This window comes from Juglans regia, chromosome 6 (genome assembly GCF_001411555.2).
Source record: "Juglans regia cultivar Chandler chromosome 6, Walnut 2.0, whole genome shotgun sequence".
Taxonomy (NCBI): Eukaryota; Viridiplantae; Streptophyta; class Magnoliopsida; order Fagales; family Juglandaceae; genus Juglans; species Juglans regia.
In genome coordinates this window covers 11,214,024-11,237,932 of record NC_049906.1, presented here as the reverse complement: position 1 = coordinate 11,237,932, position 23,909 = coordinate 11,214,024, and the positions used below count along the sequence as shown (strand labels likewise).

The 23,909-nt window shown below is 35.1% G+C and overlaps 1 long non-coding RNA gene across 1 annotated transcript; it reads right to left on the bottom strand.

The window, feature by feature from the left end:
* Positions 1-4,219: 4,219 nt before the first annotated feature.
* LOC118348790 lies at positions 4,220-5,282 on the bottom strand. Its single transcript, XR_004801787.1, has 3 exons — positions 5,126-5,282; positions 4,946-5,037; positions 4,220-4,365 (listed from the first exon to the last, which is right to left on the bottom strand). It is a non-coding gene; the product is annotated as an uncharacterized LOC118348790 (long non-coding RNA).
* Positions 5,283-23,909: the final 18,627 nt, after the last annotated feature.

Below are 23,909 nucleotides of genomic sequence, written 5' to 3'. Positions count from 1 at the left end.
GGTCGGCTGCATCATATTCGAGGGGTCTTCGGAAAATGGAAGGAATCATCAGAGCAAAAATCCACAGTTTCTGACACTGTCGGCTTTCAAGGTTCAGCTTTAGTCCCTGTTGTAAATAGAATTCTATGGATGAGAAAATGACTGGTAAAAGCTGCGTATATAAAGCACGGATTTAAAAAAGATAGATCTGAATTAAAATTTAAATTCATTTAAATTCATTATTATAATTTTTTTAAATATTAAAATAATAATAATATTAAAAAATAATATTTTAATAATATTTTATTATCTCAACTCAACTCAATTCAATTCAATTCAACATTTAAATGCAATTTATTTCTCATCCTATAAAATACACTTTATATATTTTTTAAATTTATTATTTATTTATTATTTATTTTTATTAAACTAATTGAGTTATTCTATTAATGGTCTATACATCACATACTTGTTATAAGAAAAATGAAAAAAAATGAAAAAAGATATAATATGTGGTGTGTGAATATGATAAGTAAAATTATTCATTTTAAAAAGTGTAAAACAATTTATTAATTTTTAGTGTAATTTACTCTTTTATAAAAAAAATTTTTAGTGAGATTTATCTATTTAAAATTTATAGATAACATTATTTTTTATAGATCTACGTAAGATTGAGACTGACTTCATTTTTTCTTTATTTGAATAATTCTTGCCTTAAATGCTATTATTACAAAGCAGAATAAAATATCTCAAGTACAGTATATTGAGTTGTTTCGCAAGTCTATCCAGTCTGAATAAATAATCTAGCAAGTCTCAAGCATCTCTCATTAGTGGTGAAGTGTACTACATAAAATAAACTAAAATAATACTCCACATATCCACAACCTATATATTTTTTCAAGAGAGAGATTTAGTGCTTTTTGAAATTATTTGAGAACCATCTAGGGAGGGCTATATATAGCACTTCCTGTGCCCATATATAGTTGGCTTTAAAGGCCAGCCTTTAAGCCATGCAATAAATTGGCCGTTTGCTACTTTTATTCTTAAGCATGCAACACATGGCCATTACCGCATGACCATTAGATGCTGTTACCGCATAAGAGAGGCTTGTTCATGTGGGACTCCTCCATCTTCTAGCTATATATAAAGAGAACTACTCGATCGGATAAAAACATTTCGTTAAATTTATGAACTGACGTACTTTGCTGTAATACTTTATATTATAAAATTATTTTTATTATTGAATAGATCTAATGTATTATATAAAAATGAATTAATTTATAAATTTATTTTTATGAAATCTGATTGTGATGGTATGCCACTCATTTGTAAATTATATCCTTATTGGAATGGTATAAAATATTTAGATAAAAAAAATCATAAAGTTTTAGATTTGTATTGGGTGTGTCACTCTATTGGGCTCAAGTGCTCAGGACATAAAAATGAATGTTTCTCTGTATGCTTTTATTCATTTAAAAGAAAAAAGGAAAAGTCTATATGCCTTGTCCCACTAATTCAAAGAACTAGATTCTTATAACCTGAATAAATAAGGATTTGAATGCAAAAAAATTGTAGCTAGGCATATTAATTAGGCATTGGTCACAAAACTATAAGCATGCTTTTCTCTATCTTTTTTGCCTTCACCTTATTTTCTCTTTGTTTTCTTGCTTCGGTGTTGGCAATTTGGCATGACCCAAACTCAGCAGTGATTTTCTTTTGGGCCTTGCCACAATAATGTAGCTCGTTAGTGGTTAGTGTTTGCCTTGGTTTGGTCAGAGTTAACTATTGCTTAATGCAAAATTAAACAAGGACCATATATATATTTCAAGTGGGACCTCAAGGCTCAAAGCGTTGTTTTTGTTTGGGTGGTGTGCACCAATTAACAAGGGCCTGTATGAGGTCCAAATCCCATGGTTTAGTTGGTATTTAGTGTTCTATCTGATGGGTTTCGATTTGGGCATTTTTTAGCCCAAGAGAGATGAAATGAAAGAATGAAAAAAATAAGGAAAGAAATATTTAAATCTCTTAAAGACGTTAATTATTGTTTAAATTTTAAAGTTTAAAGTGTGAGAGAGATAAATATATAACGATATTTTATAACATTAAATGAGTAATGCTAGATACAGTTATGTGTTGTGCAAATGTCACGTGAAAAAAATCATGGAGTCCATTACTAAAAAATTAATTTTTTTATTTGGATCTCATATTTACTAACTCATTTCCTAAGAAATGCACGTCGCTTATACACTTTATGATTGTAAATATCATTTCTTATATTTAATACGTCAGTTTAAATCTCTCGGAGAGTGTTAAATGTTTAATACTACATACAGTCGTGGAATGCGCAAACGCCGTGCAGTCGCTTTGAAAAAGAGTGGGGTCCACTATTAAAAAATTAATTTCTTTTCAGGTGGGTCCCTTATTTATTCACTTTTTTCAAAGCGACTGCACGGTGACTGCACGCTCACGACTGCAAGTATCATTTCTCTAAATGTTTTTTATGGTACGTACTAGCATAATGGCTATCTGTTCAAGTGTTTATGATCATCAATTTCAGCTGCCTCAACGATCATCATCTAGTACTTCACTAATCGAGATTCCCACATTTCAACCATCTTAGTACGTAAATGCTTTGGAACTGAAATCAAGTAGGCCTCAACAATATTATGTCTATACGTTACTATTTTCCCAGCCATCTCTCTTTTTGGTTTGGGAACATGATTAATGGGGCATTTGGAAAGATTGATTTGGAAAGGAAGATTTGGATAATAAGAATAAGAGTCTTTAAGTTCGAATCCCTTATTTGGATCACAAGCATATAAAAAATATTTGGATTTGGATTTGGATATTATCATCATAGCCAACAATCTAGCTTTTCAAAATCTTGGACTTGAAATCATTGTTGATTTGAAATCCAAACCAAATTAAATAAATTATATAAACTTTTTTTTATTTTTATTTTTAATCGAAGCACAACCTAAGAGAATTCAATCCTAAGTTTTTTTATACTTACGGAAACTGCCACCAGTTTTGAAGCCTCTTAGAGCGATGAAACTTGATTTATTTGGCCACAAGTACTAAACAGTAAAATGCATTTTTCTAGCAGGATTCCTTTTTTATGGGTGGGGCTATTCTGCCGCCCTATTTTTACCATAAGAAATGATTTGTATAAGTTTTAAATAGACAAGTTTCTTACAAGTCCTTGTAAAAAAGTAGACACCACCTTAAAAAATGTAAAAAAGATTATTATTTATTAGTGAGACCCATTATTTTACAAAAAACTTGTATGTAGCTTGTTTATTTGGGGCTTGTAACTAGCATTACTCTTTTTAAAAAATAAAAAAATACACTAATATACTTAAAATCACAAAGTCAAAAAAAAAAAAAGGTCAAGCGGTCACTTTGAGTGGTCAAAGTGGGAGGCAAAGTAGTGTTTTTCTTTCTTTATATACTACAAAAAAAAACTTATTTTTGGCAGTTATTTAGTATGAAAATGAATATAATTTTTTATCAAAGAGATTCTATTATTTTCACAAATAATTCATCACAAATAAGCATTTTTCTTATAGAATATATAACTAGTGACTAATGAAGCAGTAATCAGACAGACGAGCTGTTAGTTACACCAATTAATATAACAATGCATCTCTCATGTTATATAATAGATACCATATATATATATATATATATATATATATATATATATGTACGTAGCAATATTAGAGAATAATATTTCTAAAAACAATTCTAAATTAAATCATATATAGCTAGCGTGCACGATTTGGGTCGTTCTATTTTGATACCATATGTTATATCAAATGATAATTAATATTGCCTTAGAAGGAAAAAGGGTCTAAATAATCTTTAAATTCCTTTGACTAGGGCTGTGCATAATGGGCCGTATGCCCGACCCGTCCGAATGAACCGACCTCCTCAACCCGTGAAATACGGGTTCATCGGGTCATTTGTTTGAAATCGGGTTTTAATCCAAACAACCCGTCGAAACCGATTCAGTTCACGAAAACAACGAAAACACTCTCCTCTCCACTACGGAAACCCTAGTCAGTGTCGCCGTCGCCGATCGTAGAGGTCATCGCAGACGGGTGCGTTCTCTCTCTCTCTCTATCTTGTTCTAACTTCGAGCTTTGTTTGGTGCTCTGTGTGTGCGTTCTCTCTCTCAGAGGTCATCGCAGACGGGTGCATTCTCTCTCTCAGTCTTTGGGACATTCTATTACATTTCTCTGCTGCTTTTTGTTCTCTGTTATGCTTCTGTTGATGTGTTCTTTTCCGTGCTGCCATTTGTTATTCTCATTTGATGTTCCTGCGCGCTGCTGAGCTGTTGTGCTTGCTGCTCCTTATTCTAGCAATTATGCAGGATTCTTCAATCTGTTGATGGGTAGATCACAAGTGATAAGCATAATTACTTTTGTTCTAAATAGGGATTAAAATATATCTATCATGGATGGACAAGAAATTCCTCATTGGCATCAATATGCCAATGAAGCAGGATAGAATGAGTCTTTCGGTGGTTTATGACGAAGAGCCTTGAGAGCTTTGGGAGCTTAGTTCAGCTTTAGAAATACCAGACTGGAACTTTGTTGGGACTGGAACTTTGTTAGAAATACCAGAGACCATAAACTAAAAAGGTTGCTTTTAATAATCATATTCGTTTTTGTTGGAACTTGCAAAAATAATATAAATATAAAAACTTTTTTAATTAATCTGCTGCACTTTTGTGTTGCAATACCACACTTTTAATTAATCTGCTACACTTTTTTAATATAAATAGATTTTTATGATCTATTGTATTTTGAATTTTCATTCAGCAGAGAAGTGTGGCAATGCAATACATATATAACATGCTATCTATATATATATATACATGTATGTATATATATATACACACACACAACATGTTTACTGATGGCATAATAACTTGAGAGAGGCTTCTTTGCATTGAACTCACTTTCTATGTCATATGCTGCATAGCAACCTTCCTTCCCTTTAGCACAGAGCACAAAGTAAAGGCCGATGAACATAAGGAACATGCCAGTAAGGCTGCATGAAAATAAACATCCAAATGTTTACAAAGTTTACATGAATATACTTTAGAAGCATCGAGCTATGGAGGGTGATATATAGTTACCAGTAGAGAAAAAGCAATCAAGTCTCTGATATTCACAAGTGGCCAACCAATATGAATTCTGCTTGTTGGTCTTGTGATATTATATAAACTAATTTATTTTAATTGGTTTCTCCAATGCCTGTGGATTGGTATTTATCCGTCACTCTCCAATGTAATGTTTCTGGCTCATCTTCTTACTTCTGAGCTGCTTATTATCCTCTGTTCCTTCTGAATGATAAATAAGCTTTGTCCATTGATTCAACAGATTGATGAGAGGATGTAGATAGATGCATGTCATTACTAAATGTCTTGTTAACATAGACATAGCCGCACTCTGTGGGAGGCTTGCAGCAACCAGACTATAATATCACAAGACCAACCAGTGTATATTTGTTAAGACATATATAGTGCGGCTATTACAAATCATTTCTGTACTTATCTAACATGATCACTCGTTACCAAATTTGCCAAATTTGATAAATATCCTCAGCTTGTTTTACATTTAATGCTGAAAACAGATTTGCAATTGATATGTGTGTGTGTGTGTAAGTGTTAAATGTTAAAATAATCTCTGGAATTTGTCATTTGCATCTTGTCTTTTTCTTTTGATAGTGGTTTCTCTTTCTTTTGAGTTTCTTTAAATCATAAAAATAGAGTAATTTTTAGTTCATATCCTAATATTTTGATTTTTATATGTTATATTATATGTCAGCTCATATATGGATTGCTTCGAAAGTGACACTCCTTTGGAAAACCGATCACAAATGGCTTCAAATATTAACTTGTCTAGTGACACAAGTCTCCCAGTCCCTCATCGTAAAAGAAGGGCAAATAAGGACCCCTCAGCAGTGTGGGATCATTTCACTAAAATAGATGGATGTCCTTTAAATGACCCAAAAGCGAAGTGTAATTATTGTCACAAGATTTACTCTTGTCATCCCAAAAGACATGGTACATCAAGTATGCTACAGCATCTTGGTACTTGTAAGCAACATCCTCATAGAATTAGACTTACGGATCAACAGACTATGAGTCGTGAGGGGGCTCTTGAGGGAATTGGAGATAGTGATGTCAATAACTCGACAAATGCACATAAGTTTGATTCAGAAATTGTACGAATGGCAATTGCTGAAATGATAATTTGTGATGAGCTTCCATTTAGGATAGTAGAAGCCCAGGGATTTAGGAAAGTATGTAGATCACTTGAACCGAGGTTCCAAGTGCCATCTCGAACTACTGCGGCGAGAGACTGTATTAAACTATTCAAAATGGAGAAGGAGAAGTTAAGAAAAATATTTAAGACGGTTGGGCGGGTTAGTTTAACCACTGACACATGGATTTCGATTCAAAACTTAAATTATATGTGTCTTACTGCACATTTTATCGACTGTGAATGGAAACTATACAAAAGAATTCTAAACTTTTGCATGATCCCTAATCACAAAGGAGAAACTATTGGAAAGTATGTAGATTCATGTCTACAAGATTGGGGTATTGACAAGATCTTTACTGTTATAGTTGACAATGCTTCCTCAAACGATGTTGCCATTGAGTATTTGAGGAAGTTCGTAGGAGGTCATTTGTTGGAAGGGAAGTATATTCACATTAGGTGTTGTGCCCATATTATGAACCTCATTGTGAATAATGGGCTCAAAGATTGTGATGATTCAATTACAAGAGTGCGTAATGCGGTTAGATATGTTAGATCATCTCCCGCAAGAATGGATAAATTCAAAAAGTGTATAGAGAAGGAGAAAATTGGTTGTACGAAATTGGTATGCCTTGATGTTTCTACAAGATGGAATTCGACTTATCTAATGCTAGAAGTTGCAGAAGCATTTAAAAAACCATTTCTGCGATTGGAGAAGGATGATGATTCTTTTTTTCGTTATTGTTGTAATGTGAACTTGAGCCCTTCAAACTCTAGTGATTGGGAGAGAGTTAGAGTATTGATAAAGTTTTTGAAGATTTTTTATGATGCTACTGTGAGACTTTCTGGCTCTTTGTATGTCACATCTAATGTATATTTCCAAGAGCTTTGTGGCATCCAATCACATTTGTCAAAAATGTGTTAAAGTAATGATGCAGTGTTGAAATGTATGGCGGCGAATATGAAGATTAAGTATGATAAATATTGGGGATCAATCGAGAAGACTAACTTGATGATATTTATTGCTGTTGTTCTTGATCCAAGATGCAAATTTATTCTTTTGTATTTTTGGTTCAAAAAAATATATGGTGGTAATTTAGTCGAAGAAATGATGACAAAAATGAAACAATTGATGATTGATATTTATGGAGAATATAGTGTTGTGTATGGGAGTTCAAGTGGAGTTTTCTATTCTGAGCCTCCTTCCTCAGTTGATCCTAGTATGATTGATTCTGATTCTCAACAGAGTTTTTGGGTTGAGTATGAGCAAGAAATAATTGAATCTAATTTGATGAACAAATCAGAGATCGATCAGTACTTGGAACATGGTTGTGAGACATGAGCTCCAAATTTTGATATTTTAGATTGGTGGAAGATCAATGAAGTAAAATATCCTATTTTGGCAAGAGTTGCACGGGATGTGATGGCCATTCCCGTTTCTACTGTTTCTTCTGAATCAGCCTTCAGTACAAGGGGTCGGGTGCTTGACCCATTTCGTAGTTCACTATCTCCAAGAACAGTCGAGGCACTCGTTTGTACACAAAATTGGTTGAGGGATTCAATACCCATTGATCTTCGTGCCTCCTTGGATAATATTGAAAGCTTTGAGGCGGAATTGGGTAATAAACTTATTTCTTATTTACATATTTATTAAACTTTTTCATTATGTTTATTTTTATATCATTTAATAATTATCATGTGTTTTTTTAGAGTTTGATCCAAAATCAAGTTTTACTTACGTTGATGAGGAGTAACTCAAGGCTTATGGTTTGCATGATGGTATGTTTTTCATTTTCACTCTTTTGTTAGATAAACTAAACCACTTTGTGTTGACTTGGATTATTTGATGTGTTATTATTGATTTGGTGTTAGACTTTTTCATAATGACAGATATAGAGGGAGAGATGGGAAGCTGCTGTTATTTGATTGTTGGATGCTCTTCAATCTTTTATCCGTTAATGTTCATATTTTTGTAATTTAGATAGTTTTTGTAATAGATGGCTTATGTACATTTTTTTTATTAGTTCTAATTTAGATAGTTTTTGTAATAGATGGCTCCCTCTTTTTATTAGTTCTAGTTCTTTTGGTTTATTTTTTGGAAGAATTAATATTCTTCTTCTTTTGGTTTTTTTTTTTTTCATTGGTTTATGTCAATATTTTTTTGAGATCTTAGTGAACCAGTTTTGCATACTATATTCATTTCATTAAGCCTTAACTTAACACAGGAACTAAAAAAAAACCGGCGACCCGACCCGACCCGGTACTGTACGGGTCGGGTCGGACCGGGTTGGCATGCAAACAGTACCGGGTCGGGTCAGATCGGGCCCAAACCCGGTTGGAATGCATCGGGTTGCAGCCCTACCTTTGACACAAGACAAGAGAAACAATATTTACAGTCGTGGAGGGCGTAAGCGCTGCCCAATCTCTTTGAGAAAAGTGAGTAAATACGAAATCTACTTAAAAAAAAATTAACTTTTAATAATAGACCATATTTTTTTTTAAAGTAACTATATAATACTTATACACTCTATGACTATATATAATATTACTCAAACGTCATAATCATCAATATCATGGTACAAAAACTAATCGCTAATGATAATTAATTTTTAATTATATTTACCGGCCTATAGTACTTTAATCATTAGATTGATCATTTCAAGCCTCTGCGTAATTGCTCTGCATGCATGTCAATGTTTTGTGAGTTGCGATATTTGAATTAATTCTCTTATCATTGTAGATTCATTTGAACGTGGTATTGATCTTTTTATTTATGGAAAATACTTTAGCTACAAAATGATTACACAAAAATAAATATACAAATTAATGTGGTATGATGTAGTACATCAGATTATAAAATTATTTTTATTATAAAGTAGATCTAATGGACTCCATGAAATCACATAAGTTTGTGAGTTTATTTTATGTAATTTTTTTGTGTCTATAGCAGTTTACTTTATATATATAGCTAGGTGTCCTCATGACTATATCAGCACTCCAGGCCATGATCATATATAATTGCTCATTCTTGTGATCAGAATAGCTATGCAAAGTGTGCTTTTTTTTTTTGGTCTAAAGGAGGGCGGCACCTCCGGCACTTTATTAAAAAATTCTCATTTATGGCGGAGGGAAACCTTGGTTACAAAACAAACCAACTCCCTAACTAATCCTCTAACAAACCCTTCCCCAAACATAAAAACTAAGCACTCATCCTCTACATCTAACACACGTCATGCCCATTTTATCCAATCTATGCAACCCTCTAATCACTCGAGGAAAGTGTAAACAATCAATAAATATGTTGTTCTTGCCCATTGTGCCACATTTCGCCAATGCATCCACTACTTGATTCCCTTCTCTAAATACATGAGAAACAGAGAAATCAAAATCTGCCAAAAGCATCAAAAGCTCATCCCAATAATCCCAAAGATACCACACTGTACAAATTCAAGATCGTATCCACGAAACTACCAATAAAGAATCACACTCTATGTCTACACACCTTAACCCCCATTGTCGGCAAATTTTTATTCCTTCAATAACAGCTCGAAGCTCCGCTTCGTTATTAGAACAAGAATCAAAGAATTTTGAAAAACCAAAAACCAAATTACCTCCATAATCCCGAAGCAACCCACCCCCACTTGCAAGACCTGGATTCCCAACACTGCTGCCATCAAGATTTAATTTCAAACGTCCAAATATTGGTTTAACCCATCGCAAGACTTTCACCTGAACTTTAGACTTCTCAACTATCGGCACATTTAATCTCCTCAGAATGTATTCATCCATGCTTGACAGGCGCTGCACCTTGACTATCCGAGATGCCAATATCTGTACCCAGTATTTTATAGAGCACCACACTTCCCGTACAGACTCAGCCCTATCTTCCATTCTCGCCATACACCTTCTACTCCAAAGGAGCCACACTAACACGCTAGGAAGTAATCCCAGCAACATACCCAGTTGAGACTGTCGTGTTGCACGATTAAACCAAACTTGTACTCTTTGCTGCCAACCCTACTGTGGAACAAAAGGAACCCCAAACTCAACCGATGCCATCTTCCAGACTTCCACGGCAAAATCCCCTTTGGCAAGGACATGCTCCAAAGTCTCTACCTGCGACAACAATTACAACCAGAAGCTAAAGCAATCCCAAGGCCTCGGACCTGTGAGTCTACACTTAGACAGCCAAAAATAGCCTTCCACATGCACAAAGATATCTTTTTTGGTAGGAACTTATGCCACACTCATCTCACCCACTCAAACTTTGGCATCTTAACTCTAATTAGCTCCCACGCTAACTTGGTGGAGAAACAACCACTCTTCTCATTCAACCACATAAAAATATCTTTTTTATTTTTCAATGGACCTATCGCCTCCATGAACTCTATAGCCTTCTGACTTCCTAGTAACTCCTGAAGCCGCTGCACATCCCAGCAATTCTCTACAACTAAGTTGTAACGCCCCGGTCTCGCAGAAATCGAAAAGTTACTCCTTATAACTTAAAACTCACAATTCATCAATGTATTTATAGACTCCAAAATATAAAGTCATCAGAATACTACAAAATCTCTTAATAAAATCCGCCACTTCTAAGAAATCTTCTATGAGTAAACCACTATGCTTAAATAATCATCTCACCGATGCTCTATAATCCTGATCCTTAGCTGGACTATTCAAAATCATCTGAAAAATATATGGAGATAAGGAGTGCGTTATCAACAACTCAGTAAGCAGATGACATATACTACTGTGTAAACATGAGCATTTTCACAGAGTTCAGAATGCAGAAACAAAATATTTCAGTATCAATATGCAAATCTCAAAAAATACATATTATCAGAAAATCAGAGCGACTTTTCAAACATTTCATATTCAGAAACCAACTTTTCATATTCAAAGACTCATTTAGCACAACATGACTGAACATCTTCATCTTATCATAACTTATCAGAACATCATATCAGAACAGAGACCATGTTTAACCCCTGTGGTAGGGTTGTGCATCCTGCGGAAAGTTAAGTAAAACATAAATCACCAAGAATATAAAAACGATTGCACTCAGAACAGAAATCCACTATTATATCCCGTAGTAGGGCCAGAGGTCACTATTATCTCCCATGACAGGGCCAGAGGTCACTATTATATTCCGTGACAGGGCCAGAGGTCACTTTTCTATCCCGTGACAGGGCCAGAGGTCACTATTATATCCAGTGACAGGGCCAGAGGTCACTATTATATCCTGTGACAGGGTCACATATCAGAGAAAAACAGAATCAGAATCACCATATCAGAACCAGAATCAGAGTCAGAACAGAATCAGAAAGTCATGCCAAAGGTTTTTCAGGTACCACATAATATTAAAGTAGAGTACTGAAATTCGAATCATTTCACATTTTCCAAAACAGATTCAGAATAACTTCACTTCACATGCAAAAATTATCAATTTTCATATTCTCTCATATTTTTCAGAGTTCAATAACAAAATGTAAAAAATAAGCTTATGTCTATACCAGTCATGACAGAAAATACTTTCTTCTTAAACAGAATCTCATAAATAATGCATAACAAATAACTGAGCTAGTTCAAATTTCTTTTCATAACCAAATATGTATATTTTTAAAAGAAAGTCAACCTCAGCTCATTTTATTTTAATGCAAAGTCTAGCATAGGAACCCCGCTTACTTGGATTTCTTAGCTTTTTTCGAAATTTTCCTCAAAATGTCGAACAACAATTAATCGTCACCTATAAAATAATCACATAATTCTCGTAAATTTCCAATTAATCACACATTTCGATATTTAATCCTAAGTTTCTAAAATAACCTATTTTAATCATTCAATACCTAAAAATCCTCATAACCTTAAAATACCATCATTTTCTAAGACCATTAATATCTACTTAATCGAATTCGTACTGAAGAAGAAAATTTATCTAATAAGTATTATGATAATTATAGAACTCAATAAAAAATTAATATTCAAAATATCTAAAATACCAACAATATTTTATAAATAAAAAGAATACATTGGTTACTAAAATTTTCATAAAGTAAGTCATGAAAAATTCATCTCTTAAGAAAAATAGGTTTACTTCCTTTAACTAACAATGTTATCAAAATACAATATAATATTTATTGAAACTTAAAGCAAAATCCCATTTAAATATAAACCCAAAAAAAAACTTCTCACCCAAAAACATTAGGTTATAACTAGTAAGTACCCCAAGTTAAAACTTTACTTATATATATACGTACATATTTATACATATATATATATATATATATATATAAACACCTTATGAAGAAAACTAATGATGAACATACACATGAATATTAGAAAATGCAGAGGCAGCAGGGACTCATTGAGAAGGTAACGTGCGACGGTGCAGTGTGAGATGGGAGGTGGGGAAGTCAGTGAAGCACTGAGAGAGAGAGCAATACGGTGATTGAAACGGATAGTGAGGGAGAGACGGAGAACGAGGGAACGGAAACTCACCGCGAAGGAGGAGCTGAGTAAGGTGTTGAGATGAAGATGGCTGTCCCGGTAGCATCGAACGTGTGGGAAGGAGTTGTGCAAAGAGCTGGGAGATGGACAGTGGCAACGTCGACGGCTGGGTAGAAAAGATGAACTCACGGTGGCTAAAACAAAGTGCTCTGTTTTTAAGAGATAAAATAGAGGATTTTGACTTGGTGTAAGAGGTGGGTTGCTGCTTCCCGTGGCTGTGGCACACGGTTCTGGTGGTTGGTCTTGGCGGATGCTTACGTGGGGTGGATGAATTGGATGACAACTATGTGGAGGTGCTGGGGGCGGCATGGCAATGCACGGTGTGGGCTTCGTGTAAGCACGGGTTGCGTCGATCTCGTATGGGGGGTAGCGTGAATTCTGGTCGGTGCATGGTGGAGATGGGTTGGTTGATCATAGGCTTACGAGGGGGTGCACTGGTGGCGGCAGTATGGACGACGGAGGGCGGGCTTACATGGGGTGACTTTCGGTATGGGAGTGCATGAAATCGAAGGGATGGAGGCTGGGGCTTGGGATTCTAAGGTGGTACGGTGGCAAGTGTTTGGGTAGTTTCTAATAGCATGGGATAATATGTGTGTTTATATATATGTGAGGTGAAACCCTAGAGATAAGAGGGAGACGTGCTTGTGGAGAGAGCTGAAAATAGTGGATAAAAAACACTAGAGATATGCAAGATCATGCATTGCCGTGGACGATAGGGAAAACTTAGGGGGTGAAAAATAGACTGAAAAATAAAACGTGCGGGGAAGTTAATGTGTAAAATAAATAAGATAAAATAAATAAATAAAAATAAGTTAACGTGCGGGGAAGCAATGTCCTTGCCGAAAACATTTATTACAATAAAAGCATATCTTCTCATATACAACATCTTGCCAAATATGCTTATTCAATCCAATCACCATTGGAAAACCATGAACAAGTTCATCTTGCAAATCCACTTCCACGCACAATCTGGCCCCCGTGGTTCGCGTTCGATACAAAGTTGCAATATTCGTGCCAAGAAATTTCCCAAATCGAGAGGCAAAACTCTACATGCAGTCCAACCGATACAAGTGTAACGACAGTCCTGGAAAAAATATCCATTGAGGAGCAAAAGATAGCTCCTTCTTCACATCAAAATCCACAGACCAACGAAACAACCTAAAATTACATCCAGCGATACTTCTTCCCTCGCGCCGCCCACGCATGAAAATAGTCTTTCTCATTTGCCAAGTGCAAAAGAACATGATAATCATCCATAAAGCTAATCATCAGAACCTCACTAAAACCCTAAGATTTTATGATTTGTAACCGCAACACATCAATTGAAGGTCTCGCCGAAAAAATTTCAAAACCCGCGCAAACTTCAGATCTTCCGCAGCCCGATCCATTTCAACATCTGAGAAGACAAAACCCAACTCACCGTTAACCAGTTCTGGTTTCCTCAGAGGCAACCTAAATTTAGTCGTCGGGAGTGGCCTTTGGAATGCCTGCATAAACGACTGCTTGTCACTCCCACCGCCACCACTACCCTGCTCATCTCCAGAACCCCTAGCCCCATCCTTCTGACAACCCTCCCCAACCCTGCCAACAACAGGAGCTGCTGGAGGGAAAATAGAGGAGGCCATAGGCCAATGCTTTGCCCATTTCCGCAATCTCTCTAACCCTAGCAGAGTAAAATAAATCACTTGCCACGTCGGCAAAATAAATCCCCCAAGAAGGGCTATTTTTGGTCACGCAAAGTGCGCTTGTTTATCCAAAAAGAGGTGGCAGAAGTACGTAGCTGGGTAGAGTATTGTTGATCTGTTAGATACATGCAGCGATTTCTATGCATACATATATGCATGTTATATAATGGCTGGGTCAGTTTCTGATTGATGGATGCTTTGTTTGGTTGGCAAGAAAATAAATTTATAAAGGCCATCCTCTAATTTTACTGTTTCTAGGTTATTTTTTTGAAATGATCATGGTCATCCCCATAGTTAGCTACAAGTAAAGTAATGAGCATGAAGTCATTCAGTAAAGGTCCTAATCATATGTCCAAGTGTCCTAAGCTAGTTGATTCTGAAAGAAATTAAACAACAACACGTACCAATTACCAGCAATCATTCCCCCATTTTTGTTCGTTATTTGATTCTGCAGAACGTGCATCCTACTTTCTTTTCATTGAAATCCAAAGTAGCTCCGGCGCAAATATATATAATTACGACCAAGATCGATGATCTTCAAGCTGTCATGCATCGTGTAATTCACCATTAATTCTAAAACCAACACTCAATTTACTATTCTCACTACAACAAATACTGAAGTTTCTCCCTCATGGCAAAAAACTATTTTTTTCATGGGAAATAGCTTTTACACACCAAATATGTCTGTGGGAGTCTCATGGCGTATACTTCGCCGCAAAAAGTCTTATTATCCACGATAACTCTAACTCGTGGATAATACCAATGTTTCACCAAAACACGTTCTGTGTGAAAAAACTTATATTTTCGTCTCAAAAGGGAATTCAAGTTCTATGAAGTTCGTGGTAAATGGAGCAAGCCCAACGAGTGCAATCGGTGGATAAAACTATTACCCACCATTACATTTGTGGGAAATAAGGATGTGTTAAATGCATTACCCATGAAGTGTGATGGTGGGAAAAACGTACTTGCCATGAAGGTATGCTGTGGGTTACCACTTTTGCATTAATGATGAAATATTTTTCCCAACCACAACTAACTTGTAGGTAATGTAGAATTTCCATGAGGGAAGTTTGTAGGAAATGCATTTTATATCAAACCAATTTAGTCCATAAATCCCACAATAGCAGTCGTGGTGATTAATTTATTTGCCATGGAGGCCTCCTGTCGCAATATCATTTTGGCAAATATGCATGTATCAACTTTTTGCCACAATTGCTAGCTTGTGGGAAAAAAAACTAGTTTTCTCCACTAACCTGGGACTGTAGACAATAATGTATTCGCCACAACCATAGCCGTGGCAAATAAGTTATTTGCCATGGATGTATCCTGTCGCAATAGCATTTTGGCAAATCAGCATGATATTAGCTTTTTGCCACGATTGCTAGCTCCTAGAAAAAGTGACTTGTTTTCTCCACTAACCTGCTAGGTCTGTAGACAATAATTAAAATTGTCTACATTTTCCCTCAAACTTGGAAATTAAGGAGTGAATATAAAATGACAGCCATTTGTAATGAATCCATTAAGGAGTGAATATGGCAAAATTACTCCAAAATACACTGACAAACATATAAAATGATTGTCACTGTTCATATTATATAAGTTAATTCAACATTTGAAACTATTCATTTGAGGAAATGGAAATACATCAATGTTCACTGTGTGGGAAGGACAAGAAAGGGTCATCTGCTTGATTGTTACAATTATTGTATAGCCCATAAAACAACTATATATAGTACTTTTCTACATGATATATCCATTTGATGAACTTTGCTCTGGATTAAATCTCCCCATATCTCCATTGCACTCATCCGCATGTGAGAACTCATTTTGATTTGACAAGGTGATGAGCACTAGCTGTACCAATGCAGCCTCTATATCGGGATCAGATTCCCGTATGCTGAATGAAAAAGACCTGTCCAACAGATAGCATACATGATGTTATCATCACATCAAACTCTTGCCCCAAGGAAAAAAAGTATTACACTACAAAGAACTAGTTCCTCATGACAATGATTTGAGTAAGAAATCCTCACATATATACCATCTCCCTTAATATACTTGGGCGTTTACAATATTGAACCCACAGACAAACCTTATTAAATCCTCCAGCAAGCTGGCAAATGTATATATACTTGCAGTAATATATAAATTCTAGTACATGCATGAGCTATAAAAATAATAAGTATGCCAATACAAGATTTCCCTAGCTGGAATCTAATATATAATCAATAGCACATTTTGTTTTCACCTCCTTCATTTTTAGTATACAATAACACTGTCTTCCACATTAGATGGCATATGTATAAATATATACATATATATATAAAATCTAATCTCTCTCTCAATATGCTCAATATAGTTGACAAAAATATCAAGAAATGACTCTATATAGTCCAAAAACATAAAGTCTTGATCATACTCAAAATATCATTGTAAAAAGGATTCAAGTATGTTTATCATACAATGGTTCTAGGGATAGCCCATTTCCAACTTGAGGTTTGGTTTTCAACGTCAAATTCTATCCTCAAATCATTGATTCCCACATTTCAAAACAGAGAGGCTGTCTTTAAGATAGATAAAATTCTATGGTCATTATAGAATGACCGATTTGTATTTATGAGTGCTAAACAAGATAGAAAAAAATTCAGAACCATTGTTGTACGAATACCATTTGTTAGGAATTTGTTGACCACATGTTTATCCAATATATGGACAATATACCATATATTGTCACCAACATCAATCCAGTATGAAATATGACATAAAACTACTTCATATGTGAACAATGAATATGCATGACAACTCCAATATATAATTTCCTACAACCACATCCCATTCGAATTGAGGGTACATTATTACATACTACCGGTATTCCATACAGCGAGGCCATCATGAAGGTCACCTCCGTTTTGCTATACACGTGAAAGACCAGAGTTGCTTCTTGCACAATCCTCATTTTAAATATTGAAAGCAAACTGATCTTAAGTTTTGACTTTATAATTTTTTTCCTTTCTTGTTTCAATTGCCAATATATAGCTCGAAAATGTATAAAGATGTAAAATTAACATTCTATATACACCATGTTAAAAAGGGAACCACGCCAAGTATTTTCACGACAAAAACTGACTCTTATCTTCCACCAACATCAGAACCACCTATTAATTCCAACTACTTATTCTTTCAATGCACTAGTCTATACCAAAAATAGGATCTATTTTAAAAAAACATTGATCTATCCCAAGTTCCATATGCTAACATCATGCACTATGATTACGAGTACTAATAAACAAGAATAGATAAATTAAGCATATACCATCAGTACTAGATCTGGAGCTCCTATCCAGTTATATTGTTCACTTCTCTTTGTTCACTGGATCTCATGTTCAGCTATGATGGAACAGCTGTCATATACTAATAGAACTGTACACTACTGGAACCATTCAGACTATGAAACTACCTACATGCATGCAGCAATATCCCTGGATAAAAAACAAAACATGATCAATTTCAATTATTCCCACTCAAGTAAAGAATATACAGAGCTCTACAAACCATAATTATCATTGTTATATGAGAAGATACTCGCTGATATTGCTAGTGAAAACCATTACCTGATGCATTCCATCACTAAACATTTGCCTTAACCTACTTCTATGAAGAAACCAGGTTACGATGTTGGCCCACTTATATAACCACCTCCCACACTTTCTATCAAAACACCCCCAATCTGCCCACAATACACATCTTAACCATTGACATTTAACACATTGTCATTTCCATAGGGGGAACAAAAAACACAAAAATCTCTAACGCTAAAAAAATTTGAACCATATTAGAGATGCCTAAGCATCTCCTGGAGTCTCTTGTTGAGACTCCTTATTTGACTCCAATTGTGAGTTTATCATGTTTAGTTGTTTGTTATGCTCAGAAAACTGTTTGCGCAGATTAGCCATATCACCCAAAAGTGACTAGTTGAGTCTTGTAAATGTCTACAAAAGTCTTGTTTCATACATTCTCCTCGGCCAATCGTTTAAATGCTTTGTTGTTTTGCATAAAAGAGGAGGGCTCAGGAATGACTGAATGGCCCTGCCCTTGTGCATAGCCAGATTTATAGTCTAAGACCTCTTTGAAAACATCAGCATCAACATCCTGAGCCTCTTTAGTTTTTTTCTAATTCAACCTCTTTACCATCAGATTATGAAATTTCATAAAGAAAAATATTATTGCATGCAGGTCAGCCATGCATAGTCGAACTAAATAATTAGAATGAGAAATTGTATCAGCTAACTCACATAATTGTGTTCACTTGTTGCATTGATGAATTTCCCCTTCTGCCTAGACCAATGTGTTTCTTTGTAAAATGCAATCATATTCAGTGCCTTCTCACCCTTTATTTACAATTTATGTTAATTAAGGTTTAAAAGCATTGTCTGGACAGAAAATACAGAACACTCACTTTAAACACTACATATCTTACCCTCTCTTCCATAATCCTGACAAATGATTTCCTACCACCAATATGTTTAACCTTCTGTTTTTTCCTATTATTTGTGTTTCTACGAGACTGCTCCTGAAAGAATTCCAAAGCTTTATTGTCATGCACTTAAACACCAGTGCTCAATGCCTCAACAAAACTAAATATATATTGATGACAACTATAAGAGCAAAAATAAAACAATACTCAGTTTTCCCAACATGTATATAACACTATTCATACTTACCTTGAATGTCCTGTTGGCCCACCTATCACATAGCCACTCCCAAACATGTGCCTCCACTGACTCTCTCCGACCAGCTAGTGCCTCCTCATGCGATGCGTATTTAAGGTAGTGCTTGTATAGTTTATAATGGGATGCATTGTACTTATCGGCGAATGTGTTTACTACAGCCTCCCGATGATTATCTTTTGACCAATCCAAGAAAAAATTACCCTGCAAAGCATTGTACAATTTCACATACACGTATCCACAAAAAAAATCACATGCATAATCATAAATAATAATGACTACGCATATATATTAAACCCCTACTCTAACACGATTGATGAGCTTGTGCTTCTCCTTGTCGTCTACCACACTCCAACTAGCATGCCGCATTTCAACATGTACCCTTATAATCCAGCTCACTCGACTACTAAATATAGTGGCATTTTCGCATGATGGACCTCTATGCCCATCCTTTATATTTAAAGGGATCTTACCAAACTTTCTCAACCTTTCAAATGATGTACCCTTCGCAGGCCCTTGGCCTTGCTTTTTAATGGGTGGAACTGTATTAACGACATTAATAAACTTGTTAAATACATAGAATCATGGCTAAGGATTATAAACAGCAAAACTAGTAAAGATACATGTGGTGAACATGTATCCCCCTCATTGCCGTCATGTTGTACATCGTGATTAGACTCTTCTACGCCCACCTTTGGTACTGCTTCAATTGAGGCATCAATTATGGGATCCTCCTCATCTCTTAGGCTCCTTGTCGGAGGCACCAATTTTGGAACTTCATCAATAGGGGTTGATGCAATAAGTAGACGTCTATGTTGGAGACCCCGACCTCTTTTTACTCTAATCACCATTGTTGTATTTCTTGTAATTACAACACAACAATCAACATGGAATATCTAACATACACAAATATGAATAGTTATCAAGACTATACCAATTTATAGTGTTAGCTTTTTCATAATTACTATCTACTCCTAATTCCCCACCAACATCATTGTGTAAGTTAACATCATTGTGTGAATGTTACTGAAAACATACATGGCTTCCTCAGCTTACAAAACACTTTGCTATAGCACATAAAGTCAGCTTTTCAGAAAAACAACAACATTTTTATAAATGTTTTAGGGCCCTAACACACCTCATATCATCTATTCTGAATAATTGGTAATTCCATTCCATCTTAGCCTACCCATATAGCATAAATCTAGCATACCCACTTATCAAATGCAAATCCTTTAAACACTCTTACTTCAACTTATGCATTAACCCAGAGACGACATTGTATAATCACAATATCATTAACATTCTGGCCTCTTCATCAAAGGAAGTGAATGTAAAAAACATTAAGGAAGTTATCACATTCTATTCTCTTATTAAAAAAATAAAGACTTATCACATTTAAAACATGTGAAAACATAAATATCTGATCTGAATTCCTCTACTTTGACAAAAAAACATTAAGTAAAAATGAGATGTTTGCAACACACCATCGAACAGGTAGGATGCTACTCCCTCGGTTCACATACACTTAGCAACATGGCCCAAGTACATAGAAGGTACTTCTATGTTAACAACGGTAATTTAAGCAAATATTTTCTACTATTTTCTTCTAATTAATCCTTATATTAAAACCCCAATATCAATTTTCATACCTGAATATCTCTCAAAGTTCCTGCCATATATGAAAAATTAGTCTTTAGAGTCAACATTCAAAAATTTAGCAAACTATATGCGTCTAGAAAATTCCCTGATTTTTGCCATTGTTATATCACATAGAAAAACCATGAAGAAAGTGTGTCTTTGCTCCATGAAGGCAAGAGTATGATTGTAGGGTTATAAAAAAATGTACATTTTCTTGTCTTTGTTGGTTAGTTCTTCGGACGAATGGGTGAAAAAGTGTGGTGGAACTTCAGTATTATCAGAAACTGTGGTGTGCGTACATGAAGTTTGGTCTGCAGATTCAGAACCCACTTCTAAATCTCCTTGCTTAATCACTCAGCCTACTGGAACCCAGAGCACCTTGTATGGACTGGCCTTTGGAACCCACGAAATACTGATGTACAGCTTCTATCACTTCAGAGGTCATAGACTAGCGCCAGTTCACCTACTCTCCAGGCTTTAAAATCCCGCCTCTTTCAAATATTACTTTCCCGCGTATGCCTCCGCATGCATCTCATCATATCTCACATTTTCTAACTGCATATGGGGCATCGGAGGTCTTGTTAAGGCCTGGGCCAACCGTGAATTGTATGTTAACATATTATCACAAGAATCCCTTTAATTTGATAAATACTTTAATGAAGACAACTGGCGTTATTTGGTACACATGTTGAGTATATGATAGAAAGCAACAAGCAATTAAAAAATATATTAACGTACATTTCTATAACATGCACCTTCATATAAATTGGTGTTATTTGCCCTACATGTATCTTTGTGTCCAAACCATGGGAAAGTATTGGAAAAATGAATAGAATAAAGTGGGACCCAATTTCATAAAGATTTGGCCAGCCTGTTTTGGACACTGGATTTTAATTCTAATTTGTTAAAATTAAAAGTATTGTCATCGTTAAAACTATGCAACATGTAAAAATCTTTAATGGGGAAGCTTTTTACTCATTCCGTACATTAGCTTTTTAATCGTTTACGATTACAAGAAAAGAAGCTTGTTGATGTCTTAGTGTGTAAATCACTATGCCAAAAACATTTATAATTTTGTCTCAAAGTAGATTATATAAATAGTCATTTCGTCTGGCAAAAATATTATCGGGGAATGAGATTTGTACCCAAAACATATATGGATTCGAGGGGTTCTTCCAATTTTGATTACCAAAGTTTAGTATTACGTTTTCGATGTTCAGCTTGCATGGGAAATACTCAATATGATTGGATCATTACTGTCTGACTAGATGAAAGTCACTTTGATAGAAACTTCCTGCATGTTGCGGTAGTTCTGAAAAATAGTGCCAAACTATTTGTTATAGTGCAATCAGGAATTAATTTGGCCCATTGTTCCAATTCGTGTAACAGTGCTGAGATTGATCAAATGGATGGCGCCGGATGTGAGATGCGTACAACTCAACATGTGAAGGTGGATCTCCTGGTAATCCTGGGATGCCGGGCTGTGGATCAGGAATTATTCCAAATGCACAGGGAAGAGTCTTGGCAGGATTTTCTCAATTTTATGGCCAAGCAGCGAACACAATTGCGGGATTATTAGACTTTATTGGGTGGGTTACAATTGTGTCATTTGCTTGGAGTGAGATTTTTTGGGGGTGTCTGATTTGAATATCGTCGTTGGTGGCCTCTTATCTGTATTGGTTTATGCCTTCCTTTTAACATATCTCGTTCATGCCCTTTTACGCAATTATGAGTGCAAAATATTCTAAAATATACAATCTGCTCCATGTTATCTTTTCAAGCGTTAATAATACACTCTTCCAAATTTTTATTTGATCTAAGTATGTACATTTTCACAATTATATTTTCCAAATCCGCCTTATATTTGGCTTATGCAAATATGAAAGTTGGTAAATAACTTCCACCATTGTCTTACAACAAACTGTAGGCTGATTCCTAATTATCATAGCCCTCAAACCTTCCATATATCATGTAAAAATTGAAAAAGTTTACCTTACCACCATTGCTTTAATACTTGAACTTCCCATATATAAAACTTTCCATATCAAAAGCCTTATCAATTAATGTGTCTTTGCTTTAATACTATATAAACGGAGAACACCAATTCTATATTCCCATTGAGTGGTTGCAACTCCCTTACTTACAAAAATGTTCAGGTCATCATTATTGCCCAATGCATCAATAAAAATGGCATTACATGACTGACATCAATTCTCACAAAGTACAAATTGTGTATGGAAAGTTTAAACTTTAGTGTCACTCTTTATTTTTCAAGTTAAATATTAAAGTTTGGAATTTATATACGAGGATTCATAAGGTTTGCTAACTATGTTTATATATGGCCATCATTATAGTATTTCCACTCTGTTCATGAGTGACATACTCATTGGCCACCTTTGTTTGCACCTGGAAAGTAAACAGACCTATACTCACAATTCAATATACCATCATCGACATACCCATTGTATTTTAAGTGGTAAGTTTAGACACTTCATGTGTATTTTAAATGCTTCCTCAAACCATGTGCCATACATGTGGTATCTATTCATTTATACTTTGGTTTCATAACTGTGCAGCCATTGGGTCTGAAAAATGGTGGTAAGGATAGTTTGAAATTGACCTTACCACCATGCATTTGCAATGGTGTGGATTTGTAATTCCTGTTAAGCAATTGTTCTCCAGACCAAACAATTGTTTCTATGTACTAGAATGATGAATATTTTTAGGAAATATTATAGTTTTTGAGCTAGATGTGACAACTAATTCTTTAGAGTAAAGCTATATATATTGAGAATTGTCTACATTGGATTCATGTAAGAATTTGATGGGCAACCTAGAAATTCACACCAACCCATATAGAAGAAAAGAAAATTGATGAGTCTGATTCAACCATGTATATTTTAGACCCAAGCACAATATTATAAAAATCACAATTTAAATAGGGACTAAATTTTGTAATGTTGCTAGTGCTTTCAAGTTGTTAATGAGTAAATAAACTACTTGTATAGACTGCTCAATGTGGTCCATTTGTAGATACCTTGCTGCATTTAACTGCCATTCATGACTAGAGTTCAAGCAAACTAAAAGTCAGCTAA